Raw genomic sequence first — 22,732 nt, forward strand, 5'->3', positions numbered from 1 at the left:
AATATGTCAGATGTTGAAAAAGAAGGTTTTCTAACAGGTCAAATATTTCAGACAGACCAGTAAGATGAAGAGTGAACTATTCATCCCATGTTTGGGATGAAGCAGCGGGTTGTGATCAGCAAGTTTATCAAAAACCCAATGGTTGATTTTCAGTTCTCATTTCACTTGACTTGCTGGGAGCTGTTGTGGCCACTCTGGATCACAGCTGAATCCATCCTCTTGAAACACTTCCTTTACTTCTGGTCAGTGCTCTCCTTTGGTTCTGCCTCTACTGCAGTGCCTACTCCCTGGTTTTTTTTGGTTTTGATTTTTTTGCTTGGATTCCTCATAATCTTCTCGAACTCTTAACTTCAGAATGTCCCAGAGATCAGTCCTTGGATCTCTTAATTGTCTCTTGGTGATCCCATCCTGTTTTATGACATTAAATACCATATACATGCCTATTCTCTCAAATTTATACATCCAGCCTGAAAATCTCTCTGATCTCTGGACTCATATATCTAATTCCTTGTTTTTATTCCAGTCTTATTGAGTTATAATTGACATCTAATACTGTATATGTTTAAGGTGTACAATGTAATGATTTGATATATGTATGTACTGCAAAATGATCACCATAATAGGATTAGTTAACATCCATCACATCATATAGTTAGAATTTTTTTTTTTGCTTGTGATGACAGCTCTTAAGATCTAATCCCTTAGCAACTTTCAAATATACTTGAGGGTATTATGCTAAGTGAAGTTAAGTTAGAGAAAGATAAATGTTGTATAATCTCCCTTATATGTGGAATCTAAAAAAGACCAACCTCATAGAAACAGAGATCAGATTTGTGGTTGCCAGAGGTGGAGTGAGGGTAGTGGAATTAAGTGAAGGTGGTCAAGAGGTACAAACTTCCAGTTATAAGTTCTGGGGATGTAATTTCCTGTTTTACCAACCCCATTTGGATATTAAATAGAATCTCAGAATTAACTTATTCAAAACAAAACTTCTGATACTCCCCACAAAGTACGTCCCTTCCTGTTTTTCTAATTCAGTAAATGACCACCAATCTGACTATAGTAAATAACTACTGATGATTGGACATAATGAATAACTGATGTTTCCTTAATATGGACCTTCTGACAATAAAGATACTCAAAATACAAGTTACTTAGTTGAAGAGTATTCATGTGTGGATGTTTTAGTAAAGACTATACTTACAAACTTTAAAAACGGTTAAGGGGTAGAGAATATTTTCATTACTAATAATTCATTATTGGGTTTTATTTTTCCAATTCTAATGCATTCCTTAATTAGTCCACATTTCATTACTTACATATTAAAAAGCCCACAACAAAGATTAAAATATAAACAGAACTAGAAATGACAAAGAGCTAAATATAATCTTAATTAAAACTTGTTACATGTTCAGATGCCAACTGAGGAGTTTGGTTCCCCCCAGTTTCCTGTTTTGTTCCTAGGTTCACTCTGCCTGCAGTCACCTGTGTTACAGAGCACAGGAAGCCCTGTAGCATTTCTAGCAGTTCCCGACAGTCCCGCACAACTTTCCGTTTAAACTCAGTAGTGAACATTCGTTCTTTGCCTCCCCAGTAGTAATACTGTACTCTAGGAAGTATAACTCTTTAGCGATATATTACAGGTAGAAACAAAAAGAAATTGTAATTTTTCATGTATTTTCTCCATCTATTTAGTCGATGCAGAGGGGAGAAAATTCCATCTCAGACAACAAAACTATGGAAATTAGGTTAGGGTATTAATATAAGATTTATACCAATGTTGGTATGAGAACATTGATATTGATCAAATAGTGACGTAACTGATGCATTATCCAAGAAGACAGAGTCTGGGGCCTGCAGCAACCTGCATATTCTGTCTTTTGGTTATCAGCAGCCTAAAGGGATACCCTTTACTTTAAGGATAGGAATGCGGATACTACCAGCTAAGATAAAAAGGCTGCACAGTGAGATAGTTAAAATGATGATCATGAAGAAAAAAAAGGGAATAGCAGAAAAAATATCCACATCAAAGAACAATAAAGGGTTGGGGAGGAGGAATAAGGAATTTGGGATTAGCAGATACAAACTACTATATATAAAACAGATAAACAACAAGGTCCTACTGTATAGCACAGGGAACTATATTCAATATCTTTTTAAAAAAGAGCAATAAAGGGCAGAATTAAAACTGCAAAAAAAAACCTTATTAATGATTCAGAGAACAAGTAAAAAAAACAAAAAACATTGTGGGAAAACAGTTTTTTTTTTTAATTAGAGAGAAAATGAAATACATGCTGTACAGGGGATGAAAACCCAAACTACATACTATAAACATTTTTAGAGAAAACTAAAGCAAAATAATAGAAATAAAAGCAACAATCCAAGATATAGCCCCCGCCTCCCCAAAAATCTTGGATTGAAAAATGACCCTAATTAGGCAGACCCTGATTAAGACCCTAAAAGTACTCTTCTTGTTTCAAGTAAAATAATATTTTGTGAGAAGATCTATACCTAGATGTATCAAGGCAAATTCAGGGTTAACTTTTTTACCACCCTATGAGCATCGAAGTAGAGGTTATTTTGGTTTTTGTTTTTTAATGTTATGTACAAATGAGGAAAAGTCAGATTGGCATCATATCTCACCAGTGCATGAAATTCTAGAAATCAGTGGTATAAGAATTATGTTAAACTGGACTGTTTTGACCTCACTATTATATAAGCAGCCAAACTATCGTCCACATGTGAAGGGAAAACAAAGACACTGTCAGAAATGCAAGGATTTAGAAGGCAATTCACCCATGTGATCTTCCTTTAAAAATTACCTGAATTAAAATTACAGGCTTTTGAAAAATGAATCGAAACAAACAACTTAAATATAGAAGTTCATGTAATTAAAAACATACGTTAAGAAAAGAAACCTGAAGTTGTATGGTTATAAAAATGCAAATGTCAAAAGTAGTTATTAAAAGAGAAAAACAACATTATAAATGTTAGCTATAAAAAACTAGAAGTCTCAGATTGTCTTCCCAGGTTTAGAAAAACAAGAGAAGAAAACAAGGGTATGCTAAATTTCTCATTTTACAAAGGTAATCAATAGCACAATTTGTTTCTTGATATTTGGTACCAAAGTATTTTTATAATTTAAAAAGAATCATGAAATAAATTTTAAATTTAAAATATTTATGTTAAAATATGCCATAAACAAGGTTAGAAATTAGATAAAAATATGAACGTATACATATATATAGGCTTACTTAATATGCAAACAGTGATTACAAATCAATGATTTGAAAAAGTCTCTGTAGTTAACTTAGGCATGTTATAAACAGTTATGTCCCTTTTTTTAAAAATGATGTATGTTCACTAAACTTACTGTGGTAATCATTTCATGATGTATATAAGTCAAGGCATTATGCTATATACCTTAAACTTATACAGGACTGTATGTCAATTTTGTCTCAATAAAACTGGAAGAAAATGTCTTCATATGGCTGTTTCCATAATGTTGGCTTTCAGTGAACACTTAGGGAATCATATTTACATTGTAGTGTGGAAGATCTTCCCACAGGATGCTGACATGATGAAGACCAGAGAAGTTACTTTCTTAAAACTGAACTGCATCAGAAATAGGACTGAGATTATTGAGCCAGAGTGATTTGGCTGGAATATTTCTTAACTTTCGTTCTTCTGTCAGTCTTAATTAATTAGTCAACACTTCAGGTCATTCTGTAAAAGATCTTAACCAAATAACATATGCAGTTAAAATTTTTTTTAAAAAAGGACAAATCTTGGCAAGGAGAAAAGGTGGGTAAAGAATAGAGACAGCAGTAAGATTGATGCCCAGAACACACCATCCTGAAGACTGGATGGAAGATGACTGAGAATTTGGCTCTAAGTTTCCTAGAGGTCAAAGGAAAAGTGAAAGATGATTATAAAAGTCAGTGTCCATAATAAAGAAACCAACTAATGAGTTGGTAAACCAACTAATAAGAAGCATAGATTTCTGATACAGAGACTTGAGAGAAATTTCTCCCATGAGTATTCATAAACAGCCTAAAATCCGTAATGTCATCACAACGGATGCAGTTACCTATTGTAGTGTTTGGACATATGCTTTGGAGTAAGGTGAATACATGATTCAGCCTCCTCATTTAGTGAAAGCAATTCTTTTGCCAGAGCTCGGAGTGGCCCAGATATTTAGCTCTAAGATGATATAGCTTGTTTCAAGGGAAAAGTTAGACCAATCAGTTACAGCATATATGAATGGACTACATATGCTTAGGACCATAAATATTTTCTAATTAAAAATAATCTCTTGTTATTACAAAAGTTGTATATGTACATTGTAGAAAATCAAAAGCCATAGATAAATAAAAGGCAAAGAAGCCATTTTATCCCCTTGCAGAAAAAATGATCATAGTGTACGTTTTGCAGAGAAGTCATATTATGCATAATATTTTGTAAATTCCTTTCTCTGGTTAAATTGTTAGTTAAAATATTTACTTTTTTCATGTTAGTAAAGTTTTATCTCTTCTAATAACCAGTCCATCTTCCATCTTTACCAAACTATCCCCCCAAATGTCCTTTATATAACTGCTTTGTTGAAACCAGAATCCAATCTAGGTCCATGCATTAGATCTTGTTATTATGTTGTTTAAGGTTTGTTAATCTAGAATGGTGCTTTTTATCATGACACTGACTTGCTACAAAATATCTTATCTTCTGGATTTATCTGCCTGTTCTCTTATAGAAAATCACCTATATTTCCTAAGAATTCAAATGAATTCCAATTGAACAATTTTGGCTGGAAAATGTATATATATATAATTTATATCTATATATCTTTATATGTCTAAATATATACACACACATTAAAAATAAAAGAATACACATCACGAGGTTAACAGTTGGCTATTTAGTAGTAGGAAATTTATTATTCCTTGGACTTATTTGTATTTTCTAAAATTTGAATAATCATTTTTCAATCCATTCATTCATTCAACAAATATTTATTGAGCATCTAGCATGTGCTAGGTAGGTCCTGAAGAAAAAGCACTCTGCAAAACAGATAAAAATCCTGCCCTTCCACAGTTTTTATTCTTGAAAGGAGAAGTCAGAAAATGAGCAGAACAAATAAGTAATTGATGACTGTTAACAAGATAATTTGTTGTTCGGAGAAAAAGAATGCAGTGAGAGAGGAAAAGGAGTTCTGGAGCTATAGAGCTGACACTGCGATCTTTTAAAAGTTGCCACGGGGAGGCCTCACTGAGGTTATACTGAGTAAGGTCTAAAGGAGATGAGAAGACAAAATATGAAGGTCTCTGGTGGGAAAGTGCACTAAACAGAGGGAGAAGCAAAAGCAGAGACTCTGACAAGAAAGCACTCCTGGCAGCCTTGAGAAACAGAAAAATCAACAAAAGTATATAAAAATGTGTATTCAAAGGTCAGGGTCACAAACATATCACCATGCAGAGACTCAGGGTAGTTTTCTTGAACTCCTCTTTGTCCTATTCAGAATTTTGTTAATTTTCTTAATAGAAATCTATTGCCTATAGTAATATAAAAAAAAAAACCCTAAAAATATCATGTTGAAAATCAGTGTTTAAAATTTGAATACACTATATGCTGAGAGTGATGCAAAAAATTCTAGTGAGCACATATAGTTAATATGTTAGTATTTACTATATGTGCTCATTAGAAAGCATTTGGAAATTGCAAAAAAAAAAAAAAAAAAAAAAAGGAAGATTTTTTTTAAAGTAGCCATTAGCCCACTAACTTGAGATCTTCTTCCTCTGTCTAGTATCCATAATTCTAAATGACCACTATTTTCACTGATATGTACAGCCATAGATTATCAAGGATAAATATAATTTTAAAAGTCTCTAAATCGGTGCATCTCAAAGTGTGGTTCTCAGGTATCTTGCATCAGAATTAACTGAGAAACTTGCTAAAAATGAAGATTCCTGGATCACAATCTAGGGCCAGTGGATCTTGGGGTGGAATCTGAAACCTGCTTTTTTTTTTTTTTTTTAAACATCTTTATTGAAGTATAATTGCTTTACAATGGTGTGTTAGTTTCTGCTTTATAACAAAGTGAATCAGTTATACATATACATATGTTCCCATATCTCTTCCCTCTTGCATCTCCCTCCCTCCCACCCTCCCTATCCCACCCCTCTAGGTGGTCACAAAGCACCGAGCGGATCTCCCTGTGCTATGCGGCTGAAACCTGCTTTTTAACATCATTTCCAGATGATTTACATAGCACAGTAAAGCTTGAGAACTACTTACTCAGTTCAACAATAGTAAAGATATTTATCAGATAAACTGCCTCTGGTATCTTCTACTGACCAGATTAATCTCTTAAATTTCAATCATTCCTAAATTTACCTTTCCTGTGCTTGGCAGGACATTATATCTGAGCATCCGCAACATATGTCAAATCCTGATGTTCTTAAAAGCTTAGATGATAAAATAGGTCACAAGTACAGTATTAACCTACGTTAAAATCCTGGATTAGATAGCGAATAGAAAAGAATAAGGTCATTATGGTTGTTCTAGTTTGGACTCACAGAATGACCACTTATACCAGTATGAATTCCAATTTGATCAGCAAAACGAAGGATTATAGGTAAGACCGAGAAGACCAAAACACTAATTCAAAGATGTGGCAAAGTGAATGCAGTTATTTCATCATCCATCTATATACTTAATCCATCATTCATCTAGATATTTATTTTTATACATTTTAACCACCAAAGTGAAAATTATATGGATTTGAATTATGAAATTAGATTTTCAAGGCGCTTGAAGGATTACAGAATCTCTTGACCTGCAATGTGGAAAAGATTTTTAATTTGATCAAAGATGTAGTACACTTTTCTTGAACAATAGGATCATTCATATACCTTCAATTAACCATTCTGAGAGACTCAGCCAAAGAGAAATAGAGGAGTGAAATCACGTATTTTTCACCCATAAACTAAGAAGTTAAGAGGTAAATATTCCATTGAAAGAGACATTATGAAAGTAAACATGTAAACATTGTCATAAAAAAGATGTAGGATTATTTTTATAATAGGCTATGGCAAAAATAAGTAGCTTTATTTTATTTTATTTTTTTAATTAATTAATTTATTTATTTATTTTTGGCTGTGTTGGGTCTCCGTTTCTGCGCAAGGGCTTTCTCTAGTTGTGGCAAGTGGGGGCCACTCTTCATCGCGGTGCGCGGGCCTCTCACTATCGCGGCCTCTCTTGTTGCGGAGCACAGGCCCCAGACGCGCAGGCTCAGCAATTGTGGCTCATGGGCCCAGTTGCTCCGCGGCATGTGGGATCTTCCCAGACCAGGGCTCGAACCCATGTGCCCTGCACTGGCAGGCAGATTCTCAGCCACTGCGCCACCAGGGAAGCCCAGTAGCTTTATTTTTATAAATAGGATCATTCCTCATGAAGGAGGACTTGAGAAGCTATGGCATGAATTGTTCTGTAAACCTAGGATGCCTGTCCCCCTTCTAATTAATCTGTTCTGTAAGTTGGATTTTGTATATGAGTTTTTAAAGTAGGGTAGGTCTTTATGCTTATCTGTGCCTGAAAATCAGGATTCTCATTTGGCAGAAACAGTCAGTTAGACTGGCATTTTCATGTTCTGGGCCAAGGGTGTTAAAAATTATTATTGGCAAGTACTGAGAAAAACCAACAAAGGAAATCAAATGGATTTAAAGCTTGAAAGCTTTAAGAAATAGCTCACACAAAGTCACTATATCCAAAATTTCTTTTATATATGCATCCATACATTGATAGGAGGCCGGAAATAAACCCTAAAGTTTATAAGTGAAGAGTTGTATCAGCTAAGGCAGGACCAGTGCATATACGAGACAGGTTACTAACCTAGTCAACGGGCCACCTGTCAAAAATTATTCCCTTAGCCAACATAAAATTCCCACAAAGATGAACTAATGTAATTAATAATGCAAGTGAGATATTGTGTCCAAAAAGCTACTATTGAAATTTAAATGTTTATGAAATGTATCCACAATTGTATTCAATATTTTCAGGAATGAGTTCATTTATTTAGTAGTTTAAGTAAAGTTTCAAAGGTGGAGTTGTATACGAACACTACCAGTTCAAGAGAAGACTAGGTCCAGTGGCACAATGTACCTTCTATCAGTACTTCTCAAGCGTGACCTTGCATTAGAATCACTCGAGGCTCCTGAAAACACTGATTCCAGGTAGGGGTGTGGCCTGGAAGTATGCACTTCTGACATGCTCCCAGGGGATGCTGGTCTAAGATACATGTCGAATAACACCATTCTAGATGGCATCTGGTACCAAAGGGTCAGAAAGTCTAGAAAATAAATGCGTCCAACTTCAAAATGTTACCCAATGGTAACCATAATCCAGGCTTCAGATACAACTTCCAAAAGCTTCTTATTTCTAACATTCAGTTGTAGACGTGATGGCTATGTACACTTAAGTACCATTGAGGTGCATTAGGATAAAGAATTTATAAGATAACTGGATCCCCCCAAATCACAGAAGACTTTGCAGAAAAACTTAAATCATATTAATGAGCAAATCAAAAAATTTTACAAATTGTGGGAAAACACTTTTTAATTAATATTTTAAGCAAACTTTCTATATGATGAGACCAAACACATGCAATTTGTTCATTATGTACAATAATCACTTAAAAAATACAAAAGTGATCTAAATCCTAACTACTCAAACTTTTGAATTAGTCACTTGAAGAAACATAATAAAAGAGAAAGGTGATATATTTTTACACCTCTTTAGCGAGCAGCACATGCTGGGTGTTAGAGCCTGAGGTTCCAGACCAGCTTTCCCACTGAAATTTTCCCAATTTTGAGCAACTTAATTTTTGTGTGTTTAGTGTTAATGGTGTTAGACTGACTGGTCTCTAAGAATCCTTCTAGCTTAAATTCTGAAATGACTCCTTCAAACCTGCTACCATGTTTATCTTAAAAATAAAATTTGCATAACTCTTTTCATTAAGACTCATTCATAAAGTTTTATCTTAATGGGCCAAAATTAAGTATTACCTACTTCTTATTAACCAACTATTCAATTTTCAGGACTCCATGTGGAGCTGTACTGTATTGAAAAATGAAGTTTTTCCAACAGCACATCAAACACGAGTGCTCTGTGTAGTGAGAACTATTTTCTGCTTTCCAATTGGAAAGTTTTTTGTGTATGAGATATGAAATTGAGCTTATTATACATAATTGCAAATGAGCCTGCCTGAGATACTGGTACATGCTCATAACAAAGTGTCAACAACTGGAAGAGAACAACAAATCTGAACATAAGGTAAATTATTTAACAACCTCTGTTATGAGTTCTCCACATCTGAGCATTCAAATTTATAAACCAAATTTTAAATGTTGTAACATCCTCACCAAAGCATGGAAAATTATTTCTTGCATCTTTTGATAAGAGCTTTCCTGAACATGACAGTTATCAATTTTCCCTTTAATAGCAAATAACATTGCTGAATTATCTCCTATGATCTTACTGTACAAGATTTGCCTGTTTCTGTGACACATATATTTCCTAAACTAGAATACAGACTTCCAGAATTTTAGGAGATAATTAGGCTACTAAATCAATGTTGTAAGTACCTGTAAAGTAATAAAAAGTAAGCCTTTATCATTATTAAAAAAAATTATCTCACTCAAGTAGCTGATAATGTGACATCTAGATGCATGTGCCACCCGTGGCTCCAATTCCAGCTTGCTTTTTTTTTTTAACAAAGTCTAGCCTATTTCAAGTTATATTTGTCTAGTCATCGAGATCAAGTAAAAACAACCTGAAACTTGTCTCCTCATGCAACAGCCCATGTTTTACCATGAGAAGTTTTGAAATTCTTCTAGTCAGTCATGATGGGATTTTTTTTCTTTCAATACACAAAGGCAAAGGTCAAAGTTGATCATTTTACTGTATTTCTCTACCAATTTTTATAACCGAAGTTACAAGTCCTTCTTGAACAGTTAAGTAACCTCAAGCAAGAGAAAGCTTTTCCTTTAGGATCTGTTTCTCTACAGAGTAAATTCTTTGGGGAATTTCTAAGATTCTCTCCAGGTATCCATATCTAATTTCTTGCTCATAAATCTCCAAGGAATAGTCTCATCAACAGTGAGAGAATAATCTCCATGTGATTATCATAGAACACAGCATGGTCTTGGATGTTGAAAAATGTCAGCCACTCTTGGTCTAATATATGTTTCTCACATGAAAGAAAAGGAGGTGTCAGTTAGTAAGAAATCCCTCCCAATCTCCTAATATGATTTCTATGGATTAAAATATTCTCAATAAGATCTCTGTTCCTGAAGACACACTGGAAGCTACATACATGATTTCACTTTAATATTTCAATCTGCTACATGGAATAGATACAAAATACAAGATGAGATAATTCAGCAATTGCAGAAAGTAGTAGTAATGTTTGGATACACACCATTACCATGAATGGCTGGGTAAACACGTTATTCAGTAATCTGGTAAACCATTACCTTTCTTGCATATTAGATCTGACATTGAATAAATTCTGGAACACAGGAAGGACACGTGAATCTTTCCAAATTGTTTGAATTTCATTTTAGTCTTCATTACAGAGTTTAGGCAAGTAAAATTAGGTAGTATGGAGAACTTGCACATATTTTATTGACAGGGACAGTCTAATCATTCATGTTGGACTTCCAGTATCTACTGGGGCAAAAGAAACAAACAAACAAAAAACTGTTCTTACTCTTCTCTGAGCAATATAAAAGCTGCTGCAGCTCACCCATGCTCAGGCTAAGGGCTGCAAGGTAGAGTCCACAGAACACAACAACAAAAAACACTCTAGCCCTAGAAGTCCCTCTACTGGGAGCAGAGGAATTTAAAAACATTATTTTCTAAGCTAAATTGATTTGCAGCTTTCTAATATATAGGATTATTGTGTGAGTAGTAACAAAAGTTTTTAGTACAGCAATATTTAATCATTAAATATAAAAGAATGAAGAATTTCAAACTTTTAAGTAAATATATCTAATTTTTTTTCAGAGATACCCACAGTTCTTTAAGTATTCCTATTACTATAAACACAGGGAAAATCAGCTCAATATAAGTAGTAAAATTCAACTAGCCATTTTAATATAGAGTAAGTTTGTGGAGCTCACTTAAGAAGTATATGAGTTTTCCTTCCATGTGGGCCCTTTCAAACAAGCCGTTGGTTTATTCCAATTGAGCAAACTTCCCAGGAACTCTCAATGCAATGACCTACACCTAGCATTTGTAACATTATTTCTAAACAATCCCCTAAAGCACGGTTCCCCACTCTGTTGAATTAACTGACAACTTTTCAAAGGCATCTAATTACTGTATTTAATTTTAGATCACAGAACAGAAAAGACTGTCAGACTGATTTCTCAGATCTCTGCCTTCACACAGGTAAGATGTGACTACGCTCACTTTCTTGCACACTTAGGCCAGTGAGGCAGAATCTCAACAGGATGTAAGAGAGTGCTTTTCTACAGGGGCTGTCAACACCACAAGTCCAGAATCAGCTCCACTAATGCCAGTAAGAGGGAGACAACATAACACCCAAGGCCATGCTGTGTTCTATGATAATCACACCAAGACTATCCTCTCACTGTTGATGAGCCTAGGAGATTTGTGAGCAAGAAATTAGATACGAAGACCTGGAGAGAATCTTTGAAATTCCCCAAAGAATTTACTGTTGGAGAAACAAACCCTAAAGGGAAAGCTTTTTCTCACTTGAGGTGACCTAAAATGTTCAAGGAGGACTCGTAATTTCGGTTACAATAATTGGTAGGGAAATGAGGTTCTCCGAAGGGTATCTATTTCTGAAATACTCAGACAATGAAAGAAATGTAATCTCTCTCTTCAAACCATTGTTGGAGACTTTTAAATAAAAAAAATAAGTCACTAAATACATATACAAATGGACATGGAAGTTACAAAACAAGTGTGCTTTATTTTTGATACATGATCCAAGGCATCACTAAACTTCATTCAAATCAATTGCTTTTACTTAATATAGTAAAAAAAAAAAAAAAAAAAGTCAGCTCCAATGCTTGCTTCTTTTAATATCTGCATGCAAAAAAGTAAGTCTGGGTTTGTTAGCTTCTGAAAAATAGTAAAGATTATATTTTTAAGATTCGCTTAGCACACAGTGCGCCTCTGAGATTCAATGCTGTCTGTCTTTTTTCTGGGACGCGCTTCCCTTTGACCCCAGGGTTTCTTGCCGCAGCCTGAGTACGAAGGCCACCTTCAAGGGGGCGGGGGTCCTTACAGAAGCGCCCGTGGGCACAGGAACGAGAGCGACGATCTAGACTCTAGACGCACAGAGGCTGAATAAGCTTAAAACATAAGGCAGAGTCTCCGGTCAGGGTCGCAGGTGACACTCCAGGGGCAGTTCAGACGCGCAAAGGCGACGGTGCTGCTTCTGCTGCGTCCCGTCCTCGGCCGGTGAGCGGCACGGGCGCTCGGGGCCCATCGCCTGCGAAGCCCCACAGGACGCGCGCACGCGGGTCCGCGACCGTCGCGAGGTCGGGCAGAGCCTCCCCCCCCCCCCCCCGCCCGCGACGGCCCATCGCTCGAAGATCGCCCTCCTCCAGCCCGCGTCCCTCGCCCTGCGGCCCGCCGGTCCCTACCTGCAGGACGAGGCGACCGCAGCGGTGGACAGCGGAAGGAGCTGAAGCGGGCGCGGCGGCCGGACCCGACCCGCACCGCCCTCCCCTCCTGCGCCGCGGGCTCCGAGGCTGCGCGGCCGGGCCGCGGGGTCTGAAGGGCGGGGAGGCGGGCTCCGCAAACTTGGCCGCGCGCGCGGCGCTCCGGGTCCCGCTCCGAGCCCCACGTGACAGCCACACTGGCCGCTGATTGGAGCGCCTGGGGAGAGGCGGAGGCGGCCCCTGACCCCCGGAGACCGTGCGCGCCCGGGTGGTTACCGGGCAACCGGGAGTCGGCTCTGAAGATGTGGTTCCCAGGCCCTGGGATAGGCTTCAGCAGAGTTTACAGGGAGGCTGAAAGTGGAGGAAAGAACAGTGAACCGCCAGCGTTCTCACCACCTAACAGATTCCACGCACCGGGTCTGCACTTTCTAGAAAAATGAGTCAAGTATGCAATAAATAAATCACCCCATCTTCTTGAGGAGCCTGAGGGAGGGAGTTGAGCCTCCTTTAGAGGCTAGGCTACACTAGCCTTGATCCTCACCTGGAAGGTGAGTACAGAATGCTGTCTCTTCTGCACTTCGTTATAGTCTGATTGGGCTCAAGAAGCTCTGTGCAAGACTCCTTTGAATGCGATTTGTCTCTATTGGTGGATTTGTATGTAGTTAATACACCTGCCCTCAAAGTGTGCAAACTGACATTTTCCTTGTGGAATCTGGTTGAATGGAAATGGCACTGTCATTCATATTTCCTTCTTCGTATCTCTGAAATATCTTCACTACCAATGACCTTTATCAAACACCAGGAGAAAATAAACCTTCATATACTCGGAATATGTGTTTAATAACATTTACTGAGCTTTAATTATACGTCAGACTCTGAATAGTTAATAAATTTTTTTGTTTGTTTTTTTAATAGCATCTTTCAGATCTTTTTAAAAATTAATTAATTTATTTATTTATTCATTTTTGGCTGCCTTGGGTCTTCGTTGCTGCACGGCCTTTCTCTAGTTGCGGTGAGCAGGGGCTACTCTTCGTTGCGGTGCGCGGGCTTCTCATTGCGGTGGCTTCTCTTGTTGCGGAGCACGGGCTCTAGGCGTGCGGGCTTCAGTAGTTGTAGCACGTGGGCTCAGTAGTTGTGGCTCTTGGGCTCAGTAGTTGTGGCTCGCGGGCTCTAGAGCACAGGCTCAATAGTTGTGGCGCACGGGCTTAGTTGCTCCGCAGCATGTGGGATCTTCCCGGACCAGGGCTCGAACCCGTGTCCCCTGCATCGGCAGGAGGATTCTTAACCACTGCGCCCCCAGGGAAGCCCCTGAATAGTTAGTAAATTATGGTTTACCCCAACCGGCCAACCAGGGAAACTCCCTGGACATAATTCTGACCCTCCTATACCATACACTTTTTTCTTACAAAGTATTCTGTGCAGACTGTTCCCTACCACGGCACTTAGCATTCTGTTTTGCAAATTAAAATTGACTTAAAAGTTACGTCTCCACATAGACAAACTTGTCAAAAGCTAGAATCAGTTCTTTCAGGTCTCTTCTCTGCATTCTAACGAAGTGCCTGATGAACAGCAGATCTTCAGTAAATGTTGGATGGATGGATGGATAAATAAATAAATAAGCACATAATCTACCAGAGAAAGTATAGAGGACAACACCTAAATATATTTGGTGTGTTAAGTCCTAAAATAGGGTTATATAAAAGTTCTGTGAGATAATTTCAGATGAGGGAAGGAGAAAATTTTCTTTGTTTTCAGAGTAACTCTCAAGAAGGGTGATATTTGGACAGGAACTTAAGAAACAAATAGATTTCACCTGTTGGAAAAAAGGACTGGACATACCATGCAGCAGGAACAGCATGGCCAAAAGCACAAAATGGGGGAAATGTGTGATTGATTTAACTAATTTTGACTTGTTTGCATTCTCTGGAGGAGGTGAAGGTGGGTATCTAAAGATAAGAGGGGGGAGAGAAATTGGCAAAAGATTAAACTGAAAAAATAATAAAACCAGATTTAAGAAGACATTGGACTCCCTAATTAGGTTAGACCTTAGACCTTAACCTCTAAAACCAGAGCTTTTTCTTGAGAAAAGATACCTTACAAATGTTGGGGGTACATAAGGGTGCAGAGAAAAGAAAAGCATGATCGAGTAGGGAAAAGATGCTGATGGCCTGAATTAAGATGATGAAAATAAGAATGATGGAGGGGAGATCGAAAGAAACATTTCTGGGAAAACAGACTGTCATTTTCATTTATGACAGATATTTGCTCGGTACAATGTCAACAGTAAACACGAAGAGAAAAAGTTGTCAAAGACACAATGTCTAGCTTGTTCCATCAAAGTCTTTTACAACTAATTGGTTCATAATTGTTCCAACTCTCCAGTTAAGAATCAGAAAACCAAATGACACATTAGAAATTATCTGGTTATGCATTCACAATTGAAAGATGAAGATCTTGAGGCCTGGAAAGTTCTAGAATTTGTCAAGATCCTACAGCTATATTAGCAGCAGAATTGATATCATGATCGCAGACTCCCAATTCAGTACTCTCCTCCCTTTACCATGATTTGGTTCATAAGTTTTGAAAGGGAGGTTTAAACAATCACAGATATAGTTAGATCCAGAACCCAAAGAAATAGTATAACCTAATTTCTAAGGAAAACATCTTTCTACTGTGATTTTCATTCTTTTATTCAACAAATATTTAATGTGATGCTCTCATCTCACAACCAAAAAAGTCAGACACTCAGGCTGACAGTTTCAGGGCAATCATTAGTTCTTAGCTAGAAGAGGGATTAGGGGAACCAATTGATTCTAGTAAATCAGTCTTCAAGGATAGACATGTTCTGTGAGAGCAGTGGCTTTGAAAAGGTGTTCCAGGCCATTTAATGTGACAGGTGCATTTTTTGTGGATATTCTAAAAAAAAAAAAAAAAGCAACCAGGTAGAAATTCTTGAACTTAAATTTTAGGAAAATTTAGCTAAAAGGGCTTTAGATTCACCTAAGTGAAAAGCTTTCTCACACTATTTTTAATGTAAAAATGGTAAGAGAACAGAAATAAGCATGACAAAAAAAGCGATCAAGCTGATATGCAGTAAACACGTAGAGAACTAAATACTTAGAAACTTACTGTTTATAAAAACACTGGCTGAAACCAGATTGCACTGGCTTGAGAGAGACAGCTGTCATAGTTTTCAGGGTTTAGCAACCCATTGGTGTACAGAGCTCTTATTAAAATTAAGTGATATAAACTTATAATTTTAAAATGTTATTAAAAACAAATACTCAAAGCTCATCACTTTCTAATTATTTTTAGTATTTTATCTGTATCTATGCTATTGATGTTATTTATGTCTATTATGTCTAAGTCTGCATGGTGGAAATACTATATAATATTGTATATTTCTTCCCAACTCGTCATTCCATGATGTGATATTGGATGCTTGAAACTGGCCAAAATCAGTGTATTTACAATCCCCAAATCAGCAAATGCTGCAAATCAGGCCGTGATTCATGGTTTTGTTGACTGTCTAGACCTACACTGTCTAATAAAGTAGCTACTAGCAGCATGTGGGGTTTTTTAATTAATTAAAATTAAAAAGAATGAAAAGTTGAGTTCCTCAGTTGCAGTAGACACATTTCAAGTGCTCAGTAATCAGTGTGGTTAAGTGGCTTCTGTATTAAACAGCACGGATAAAGAACATCTTCATTATCATTTTCATTACCACAGAAAGTTCTGTTGGTAAGTGCTGGTTTATTTCCAGAGTCAGAAAACTGTTCCTGGAAAGAGCCAGAGAGTAAACATCAATATTTTAGGCTTTGCAAACGATACAGCCTCCATCTCAACTCCTCAATTCTGCTGTTGTAGCTTGAAAGCAGTCAGATAAGACATAAATAAATAGGTGTGCTGTGTCCCCAAAAACCTTATTTACGAAAACAAGCTGTATTTGACCAAACAAGTTATTTGCCAATCCCTGGTATAAATTTAAGGAAATGATGGAGAAAATATTAATAACGCAATTCAACTGTAAAGTGAGATATGCCTATAGTTATTACAATATAAATAGCAAAAAAATTTGAGGAACACTGCTTCTAATATTCAGAACCTATTATGCAAAGACGTTGGTAAGGTCAACGACTAAATAAAAAGCCTTCATTGTTTCCCTTTTGACTCATTAACATAAATGAAAATATCAATCAGCATTAAAGCACTATGTTCATTTGTCCATTGCAACTGTCATTCAGCTACAAATAAAAGAGTTTGGCAAAAATTCTGAAAGAATTCTGTGAAAATCAATTAGCTATATGGAATATAAAATAAAATATTGCATTATTATATGTGAACATGCAATACAACCTTTATCTCAGCAAAATCTGTAATAAACTTGTGTACATATATGTACACATTGTTTTATTCAGAGCACTGGTTGTTAGACATTCATTAGCACACCACTAAAAAGTACTTAAATGTGTCTAAAAATGTGACACAGGGTGCATTATGATTCTTGGTGTTTCTAAAGCCATCAATCTGTCTATCCATTGATTTGTCTTTATTTCTGTGTATGTGTCATAACCTTGAAAATGTGCCACTCATCTCCAGCTGTAGGAAACATCAAAGATAGACGACCTCAGGTGCTATGCTCTGAATCCACCACCACTGTGTCTGGCCAAAGCCGCACTTTACCATATGTAAATTTTCTCTCAATAATTACTGTTTGATCTTGGCAAATGACTGCCTCCAGTTAATATTAAAATATGCCAATAGTGTACAATTGGCCCATCAGACTGGAAGAAAATTAGGTGAATACATTTTTTATTTTAAATGGAAGATGCTTTTTGAACATATATTTGCAGTGAATATTAGGAGTTAATAGAAACTAGGCAAAATAATTCTTGTTTGCTTGGACAGCTTAGCTTATACCCTTAATTTTACCATGAGCTTATACCCTTAATTTTAAGGGTATAAGCTGAGCTTATACCCTTAATTTTACCATGTTCCTCTTAAATAATGTTTTTGGCTTATTGTATCCCAAATAGAAATATTTTTTGGTATAAGATACAGGCAAATGTTATCTGAGATAGATATTATAACTCTCTAAATCTAAAATTTCCTTAATATGGGCATTCCATTCCTGTGTGTGTGTTGCATATACATAACTATGTATCTAAATAAAATGTATCAAAGCTTTATAAAGAGCACTGAAGAAGTGTACATATTAGACTGACACAGTGCAACAGACAAAGCTGAGACAAAATAAAGCAAGGTTGAGACTTCTGGTTATGGAAAATATGCCTTAGACCATTTTGCTGTGAAAACAAGACAAGATGTTGTTGCTATGAACTGGAGTCCCACATGAAGCAATTTGCCGAAAATATCTCAGAAGACTTGGGGCCCCTAAAACAAAGCTTTTTGTTCTGGGGATGACTGCCAACAACTTATCTTTAATCCACAATTTTAATCTTTTAGTGACACCAGGTTGAAGAGCACTTAATCATTTTTCACATGTTTTTAAAATTCTTAAGATCATCTACAATAGTAAGTTAAAATCTAGCATTTATAAAATCTTGTTCAGTGCATGGCCAAATTTCCTTTGGCTATGCTTTTTGAGAGCAGTCGTAAAATTAAACCTTAGAGGATTTCTTCTGTGTTACTGTATTTTTAATCCTAGCCATCTTGCCAAAAGGAAAAAAAAAAGAGAAAAGAAAAATCTCTGAATATATATTTTATGAAATATGAAAATAATATGTTACATTGTGCTTTTCCGGAGGGAAAACTTATAAACTGGTTGATTTTATGGCCTAAAAAAATTTTTCTAAGGAGCACAACAGTTTAATAAAAAGTATGTCCTATTTTTTTTTTTTTTTTTGCATGTTGTTTTTCCACACTCCCTTGTCCCTGTGCCACTCTGATTCCACAACTACATTATAGTTTTAGGTTTTTTAGAGATGAAAGAGGAATAAGAAAGCAATGGATCCAAATTCTCTTCTGGAGATGTTACTATTGAAAAAATTTTTTCTCAAAAGGAGAGTGTGGACAAAGTAATTAAGTAAATAAGCATGTCAATCTTGAATGTCTATTAAGCAGCTCGGTGAACATCTAATACTTACCACTTACATAAATTGTTCTGTTAAATGAATGTTAAACATTTTAAATTTATGGTTGATAAATTAATATTTTAAAAGATGGTTATATTTAGCTGTTCAGACCTTTGCATTGCATAATGCTTTATTTTTATGTTGAAACTTGAGGCAAGATCCTTCAGGATTAATTTGTAAGTGTTCTCGAGCTCTCTAATTGCCAGAGCATTTTAGTATCATGGCTTTTGGTATACAAATGGATTTCCCCCTCTAGTTCATGAAAACACAATGAGATTTTGAGAAGTGTGCTGTTCAATCATATGCCATTTCCCCAGTTACAGGCATTTTACTAGTACAGAAGAGAACCAGGCAGATGTTATAACCAGTTCAAAAAAAATTCAGAGCTTCACAAATGTATATGGTGTGTAAAGGAATATTGAAATGACTTTCAAATGGAAGCAGAAATTGTGTTTCCGGGAAAGAGGAAGAAGTCAACTGAATCTTTACCAGATAGGACATAATTTACATATCTATCAGTTACTTACAATTTAAAAGAGAAGTGCAAAACAGCTCAAAGACCATGAATAGGATTGGAATTGGGCAGCCAGAAGGATGGGCGATAGTCAATGCATAAATTTCCACTGGCTGTTCAACAGTTGTGCTGGTGATATTTAGGGACCTAGCTTTGTGTACATAGTACACTCATTGAGATGACAGATATGTAGACTTTAAATTTAATCAACGTGATTGATTCCTAACATCACATGTAGGTTCACTGGGGGAAAAAAAGATAATCTCAGGTTATAAGAGAACTGAAATAGTATTTAAGGCTTAGCTTAAAATAGCATATGCATTGGCATGACTGTAAACTAGAATTATCTAATAGATATCATTAAAAGAGGTTTTTAGTCTATCAATTCACCACCGCTTTTCCCAAATCTTTATTGTCAAATTTACAGTGGTTCATAGCTGAGATTTTTTTGGTGGTGGGAATAGATGGAGTGTATTATGATTATATATAATGGGAAAAGTATTAATCTCTGAATACTGAAAAATCTTGGTGATTTTTTGTTTGGTTAAGGTATGGAGTTTAAAAATAAGGCTTCTGACATTATCTGAAAGAGTATACGTATTGTCTTAACAGGACAATCCTAATTTTTCTGATGATTTTTGTGACAATTTTGAGTTGCCACTAGGTGGCACTGCTGCATCCTTAGTCAATGTAGCAGTTGATTCCTCTCCCACCCCGAAGGCCATGCAAGTTCTGTGAGGCCAGGCTCGATTTCTAGTCCCTTCTCTCGCTTCTGTTTGCTTGCTCATTAAGTTCCACTCAAAGCAACAATCAGATACAACTTGTTGCTTGTTCAGCCCTGAAATGATATATTGATTCTGATAACTGTGATTCTACTTAGTTACTTGAGGCCAAAGCAATGTAACCTAAGCATTAGTCTTCCTCTCTTCCAGGGGCCAGCTGGCTCGGTGTTGTGGGTATCTGTAAAGCAGTAGGTCATACCTATGTCCCTGCTAAGTTGCCCACCTGGCAGCTCTCCTCCCACCGCTTGCCGCTGCACTGCGGTCACGGAGATGCACAGGCATGGCTCCCTGATGGGATGCCCTCCTTCTCTGAATGCAGCAGCCGGAGGGTGAATGCTCAGCACCCTCAGTTCCTCTGATCTTTCTATCCCTTCACACTCCCCATCAGCAGCACCCAATGCTGAAAGGTAGAGCAAACTTTCTGAAGGGCTGGTGTAACACAGGAGCTGTCATGCAGGAGAAGAGCAACTTCAGACAACACGCTAAAGGTGCCTTTTCTCACCATCCAGAGGAAAATCACCCAAGATCTTAAGTTACAACTTTTGCAGGGTTAGGGTTTTGATTGATGGGCACACTAAAGTACCTAACCTTGACACTCCTTCCTCAGTACTGACTACTTCCTAAAACCCGCATGAAAATTGAATAAAAATTATTTCCTTGCAAGTCTTTGTGTATGTGTGTGAAAGTGGTACAGCTCTAATGCAGCCATGTTTTAATGGTGTCCAAGTGGTTTATAATAGCTAAGCATCTTTGAAACCAAGTATCAGTTAGATCAGTGCTTTTCAAGATTTTCACTTAAGAAAAAACAAAGGAGCATGAACCAGAGGGTTCTGTGACTATAACATTTTTTGGAAGTTTCAAAGTATATTAGAAATTAATGAGAATTTCACATTCTATGCCATAAAAATGTCTCCATATTTTTAATTTACAAATATTTTAAATTTACGAAATACGTTTTTAATAAAAATTTACTATTAACTAAAATTGAGGTTTCAGGAAGACGATTCTCGCTTTTTTCTGGGACCTTGAATGTACCCCTAAGGTGAAAAACCAGCCATCCTGGTTTGCCTGGAACTACAGTGTTTCCTGGGATGCAAAACTTTCAGTGCTAAAACCAGAGCAGTTCTGGGCAAACAGGGATGGTTGCTTACCTTATATGGGACTTTGAGGAGCACAGATAGGACAGGGGTTAACATCGTTTAGGAAGAGGGATCCTAAAAATTCTGCCTAGCATCCCTTCCCTCTTACAATAGCAATTACATCCTGCTTTTTTGGTGTGTGATCTCCGCCCTCTCCCCCGCCTCAGCGTGGGCACAAGAGTTCAGCTGTCAACCTAGAGTGCCCTGACCTCTCCCCACCACGCTTGGACCCAGTCCTTGTTAATAAGAGCACTTCGCTTCCTGCCCACAGTGATTGGTGCAAGCAGGGTCAGGGGACCCAAACAAGACTTGAGGTGGGTACTTGGAGACGGTGAGAGAAAGGCTTTCTTCTGATAGGGCTGCTAAATTAGGAGGATAGAGAAGGAGCTATCTTGATTCACATGAAAAGAAAAAAAAAAAAAAATCATTGCATGAAGAATGGAGGCAAGAGGATTTACCCAGAGCCAAGAAACCCAAGACTTGATTTATTTATTTGAGCTCCTGCATCAAGTCATGCCTAAAGCTGGACCCATTTATAGGCTTTAAACCCTATAAGCCAATACATTACTTTTTAGCTTAAGCTAGTATAATTGGATGTATATAATTAGCAATGGAAGGAATCCTAAGACACATGCTGAATTTATTTTTCCTCAGTTTACAGAAACAAAATTAAATATAGCCTCTTGAAGATTCAGGCTTCATAGCACATGATTCCTCTGTGCATTAAGGCCGTATTCCTCCAAGGAGACGGTGAAGGGTAGGAGGGGTGGGGTGAGGGGGATGGGAAAGCTAACCCTCAGCTGAGACTCCAGGGGGCAAGCCGTGTGCAATGTACATCAATGAGGGCTTGGAAATCTCCAGGTCTGGTTCAGCAGGGGATGGCACCAGGTGTGTCAAAGTAAAGTAGCAGGTGTGCCAAATGCGGGTGCAAAATGGTTACAAGGAAAAGCAACATGGGAGATTTGCTACACGGAGCAGGGCCCTAACTGAGTACGGTGCTGTCTAAGTCCTCAGGGGAGACTGAGAGGTGGACCAAGAAAGGAATCAGTCCTACAGCCTAGGACCGACACCATGAGGAACCAGGCTCAGAAGCTCTTTGGATAAGCCCAGAGATCAGAAGAGATTGGCCTGAGGAAGGGAAGGTAGGACCGTGAGAGCCTCTTTTTCTTGAGGGAGGATTGGTTTGGGATTTGAATGGGGAAAAAACCCAAGGAGGGGACCAGCACCTGCAACCCTAAGACGCTGGGGAAGGCAAAGACCTAGAAGTGCAAAACATGGAAAAGAGGGCAGTTTTAATTATAGCTTCCTAAACTATAGTTCCCAGAAAAATGTTATCTTTACAACTGAATTCGACTTCTAGTGATTTTTCGTAAAAATAACTTTTTGTCTATATGCTCATTCCCCATGTTGAAAATCCACTCTCCGTTTGGACATGTATGTTTACTGGAAATTTACAATTCCACCTGTGAATTCATTTCTATAAGCCTTGAACCCACAACTGAAGAGCTGC

At 37.3% G+C, this 22,732-nt stretch overlaps 1 protein-coding gene across 4 annotated transcripts in view; it reads right to left on the minus strand.

Annotated features, from left to right (window-relative positions):
• Nucleotides 1-12,815, minus strand: part of WDR17 (WD repeat domain 17) — a 96,111-nt gene extending 83,296 nt beyond the window's left edge. For all 4 annotated transcript variants that reach the window (XM_061177236.1, XM_061177237.1, XM_061177235.1 and 1 more), the window contains exon 1: nucleotides 12,675-12,815. The gene's annotated coding sequence lies outside the window, so the exon portion shown is untranslated. The remainder of the gene's footprint in view (nucleotides 1-12,674) is intronic.
• Between the last annotated feature and the right edge of the window lie 9,917 nt (nucleotides 12,816-22,732).

Source organism: Eubalaena glacialis, chromosome 20 (genome assembly GCF_028564815.1).
Source record: "Eubalaena glacialis isolate mEubGla1 chromosome 20, mEubGla1.1.hap2.+ XY, whole genome shotgun sequence".
Classification (NCBI taxonomy): Eukaryota; Metazoa; Chordata; class Mammalia; order Artiodactyla; family Balaenidae; genus Eubalaena; species Eubalaena glacialis.